The sequence below is a fragment of the Cupressus sempervirens genome, chromosome 3 (assembly GCF_028749045.1).
Source record: "Cupressus sempervirens isolate cs-2001-9-10 chromosome 3, ASM2874904v1, whole genome shotgun sequence".
Classification (NCBI taxonomy): Eukaryota; Viridiplantae; Streptophyta; class Pinopsida; order Cupressales; family Cupressaceae; genus Cupressus; species Cupressus sempervirens.
Window position 1 is genome coordinate 388,710,028 of NC_143120.1, and position 4,551 is coordinate 388,714,578.

Below are 4,551 nucleotides of genomic sequence, written 5' to 3' on the forward strand. Positions count from 1 at the left end.
CTATGGCTTGTGCACTTATATTCTTAATACAATTCCTACTAAAGCTTTGAGAGATATAACTCTCAAAGAAGCTTGGTCAAGTAGAAAGCCTAATTTACAATACTTAAGGATCTTTGGATCTATTGATTATGTTTACACACCCAAAAAAAAAAGGCACAAATTAGATGCCAAATCTTCTCCATTTATTTTTGTTGGGTATGATAAAACCACTCAAGGTTATAGAGTTTATAATCCTCTTACTAACAAAGTGCAAATTGCTAGAGATTTGTATTGCAGAAAATGAAGTACATGATTGTTCCAAGGTTCAAAATGATGAATGTTGTGGAAGTAAAATTGTGGTAGTGGAGGACCAACCTCCTTCTCTAAACCCTACTCCTCAAGTATGTTCTTTTATTCCTCCTATTTCTTTTAATGCTAGTAATAATGATAATGTTGATACTAATGATGCATTTATAGACCATGACTCTTCTTCTAGTGATAACTCTATTACCACTAAGAGAAAACCTAGATGGGCTTAAGGTTTAACTAATGAAAGTGATGATTATCTTACTATATTTGGTGGAATTAAATCTTGGAAAACTAATTATTGCAATTATGGTTTGATGTATCCTCTTATGAATTCTAATGATCCCCAAACTTTTGAACAAGCTAAAATTCAACCTCGTTGGCAAAAGACTATGCAAAAGGAATAGAACACTTTAATTTATAATCAAACTTGGGATTTAGTGTCTTTGCCTCATGGTAAGAATATAGTTTCATGCAAGTGGTTATATAAAACTCAATGCCAACAATGAAATTAGTAAGTTTAAAGATAGACTACTAGCTAGAGGATTTTCTCAAATTGAAGGTTTGGATTACAACAAGACTTTTCCACCAGTTGCTACTACACCTACTATAAAGATTGTCCTTGCTTTAGCTTCTAAAATGAATTGGTCTATTCATCAAATGGATATTAAAAAGGTTCTTTTTTAAATGGTGATTTACATGAAGAAATTTATATGGCCCAACCACTTGGTTTTATCAAAGAAGGTAGTGAATATTTAGTATGTAAACTAAATAAATCTATTTATATTTTAAAACAATCTCCTAGAGAGTGGTATTCTAAAATTAATGCTTTCTTTATTTCTCAAGGAATAAAAATGATCCTAACTTATATATTAAACATATTCAAGATGATATTATTATAATTATTCTATATGTTGATGATTTGATTCTTACTTCAAGTTCTAATACTTTAAAAATGATATTAAGTTTCAAATTAATCAACAATTTTAAATGAATGACCTAGGAATGTTGGATACAATTTATTAATTGTGTGTTGTCTTTGATGTTACACAAATGTCATATCAGTTGTCAGTCAATGTTTATCAAGCTCACTTGGTTAGTGAAGATAGTTTTCCTTGTCTACCAAGCATTCACATGTTTCGTCTGAATAGATGACAGTGTCTATCGAGCTTACTTGGGTGTCCAAGGAATTGAGGCAGAAAAAAGTGTTAACCGAGCTCACTCAGTTAAAAAAGGGAAAGTTGGACAAAGTTAGTTTTCATCGAGTTCACTCGGTTGCCAAAGGATTTCTACAAGTTCACAGTGTTAACTGAGCTTCTGTTGGTTAACACAGAGAATCATTTCAAAGTTTGTTTCTACCAAGCAAGGTCGGCTTATGAAAACTTTTTCTTGTTTTGGCATATGAAGCTTAATTAATTTATGTATTGATTCTAGCTAACTATGGTAATGAATATTGGTTATTCTAATTTGAATTTGAGCTGGCTTGACAATTTGGAAGGTATAAATAAAAGGTCAAGTTGAGATTTCTAGTGTGTGTGCAAGTGTATTGATTGAATTGAAAAGAAAAGAGAAGCAAACTTGAAAGATAAGCATGTATCCTTGTGGAGTAGAAAAGTAATATTCGATTAGGAAGGATCAAGTTTAAGTAGAAAAGAGATCTAGATTTAGCAATTCAGTTGTATCACAATCAGGTCATTTCATTATTACTCTCTAAGCATTGTAGCAGTGATCTAAAATCTTTTAACAGAGTTGGTTTAACAACCAGTTGTAAATCCTCTAACAAGGTGGAAATTCCATTGAATTATTTTTAAGACCTCTTTTAAGGCCACTCCTAGTAGCATGATTAAATCCCCTAATAGGGTCACACATAACAGTGTGTTTTGTAACCTTTAACAGGGTTGGCTCCTAACAAGGCTCACTTCAGAAGAGTGAAAAATAGTAACTAGTTACATTGGTGGTTTTTTCCAAATTGGGTTTCCACGTTAAATCCTAGTGTCTCATGTGTTCATGTTATTTCTCTTATGCTTACAAGTTAATTACAGTCAATGTTTTAAGATCTACTAAAAGTAAATCACACTTTGCATTTACTGAGTTATAGCATTTTCTGTGTGTTTATCGAGTAACAACAACAATTAGTTTTCTCAGTCTAAATTTTATTGTTGACATCTAAGGGATCTAGGATTTATTCTAGTAGTAATTGATTCACGCCAACCCCCACCCCCTTTGGTGCTTACAGGAAAGGTTTCAAGGGCCTAAGCTAAAGATCAGGATGTCTTACAAGAGAGAAATTCCAAAGCTAAACATAGACAACTTTTCAGCATGGTTGGGACTCATGAGACTTCATCTGGCCATCATTAGTGATTCATGCTACAAATACCTTGATGAAGAATACAAAACTCCTACTGGTACATTATCTATTGGAGATCTTGCTGAGAAAAAGAACCATAACATCATGATGATTGATATTGCATCTGCTCTCAGCTATGATGAATTTGATGAGATCAAAGACTACAAAATTGCTTTTGATATGTGGAACGAGCTAAAGGACATCTATGGTGGTGATGACAATGTAAGGAGAGCCAAAGCAGAAAACATTAGAGGACAATTTGATCAAATGAGAATGAGAGAAGATGAAAATATTTCCAAATATGTGGAAAAAATCAAAGCTAGTGTTAGTGCAATTAGAGCTTCTGGAGGAGAAATCAAGGAAGAAAATATTGTAAGTAAAGTTCTCTGAACATTGCTTCCTATCTATGCAATTAGAGTATTAGTTATTCAAGAAAAAAGGTGTGATCCAAATCACAAGTTAAGTTTGGATGCCTTAGTAGGAAGATCGATAGCTTTTGAGCTAGACAACTTTGACAGTTATGTTCCAACTTCCAAAAAAGTTGAGTCTGCATTTGAAGCTAAACTTTCACTCAAAGAGAAAGGCAAGAATATAAAAGACATCCAGTCAGAAAGTGAAGAGGAGACAGAGGAAAGTTCTGACAGTGATCTTGAAGTTATTGAAGCTCTACTTGCAAAGAAATATTCTAGAGGTAGAGGAAAGTACAAAGGTAAAGTTCCTTTAATCTGCTTTTCATGTGAAAGATTGGTCATATTGCTGCCAGGTGCCCAAACAAAGAAAGAAAGGATGAGAAGAAGAGCCACAAGTACAAAGGCAAGAAGGAATCCAAAAGTCACAAATCCTTCAAAGAAAAAACTAAGAAGACTTGTTTTATGGCTAAAGATTCTGATAACAGTGAGGATGAAATAGTGTACATTGTTGTAAAAGATGAATCTGATGAAGAAGAAGATAAGATGGCACTTATCTCTCATGTTAGTAAAAATGACGCATGGATCATAGACAGTGGATGTTCACATCATATGACTGGAGAGAAAAAAAAATTTGAACACTTTGAACACTATGATGGAGGTAGTGTAAAGTTTGGAAACAATGGAACTTGTTGCATAAAAGGGAAAGGCCAAATCTCATTAACCAATGAACTTGTTTGTGACAATACCTATTGGGTTGAAGGACTGAAACATAATCTTCTAAGTGTGGCACAACTAATCAACATTGGATTCAAGGTAGAATTCATGCATAGCAAGGCAAGACTGCTAGATGACAAAGGAAATCTGATTGGAAAAGGCAAACAAACAAGAGGTAACCTATTTTATCTTGATCTTGGTGATTGCTCATGTTTTATTGCTCAAATAGAAGAAAGTTGGTTATGGCACAGAAGACTATGTCATGTAAACTTTGATAATATGGTCAAGATAAGCAAATTTAGAAAAGTAAGAAGTAAGAGGTATCCCTAGTTTGAAGAAACCAGATATTGGATTATGCAAAAATTGTCAAATTGGCAAAATGGGAAAGACTAGTTTTAAGAGCAAAAAATATCAATCTAAAGATGTCTTGGAAATTGTGCATACTAATTTGTGTGGACCCATTGGAATAGAAAGTTATAGTGGAGAAAAATTCTTTATTCTTTTTGTTGATGACTATTCTAGAATGATGATTGTTATGTATCTTAGAGAAAAGTCGGAAGCATTTGAGAAATTCAAATGGTATCTAGCAAAAGTAGAAAAAAAAATTGGAAAAAGATTGAAATGCTTAAGATCAGACAGAGGTGGTGAATTCATCTCCAATGAATTCAATAATTTCTGCATTGAAAGAGGAATCAAAAGGCAAGTATCAACCCCTGGTACTCCTAAGCAAAATGGAATAGTTGAAAGAAAAAACATATCCATTATGGATTGTGCGAGGACTCTAATGATTGAAAA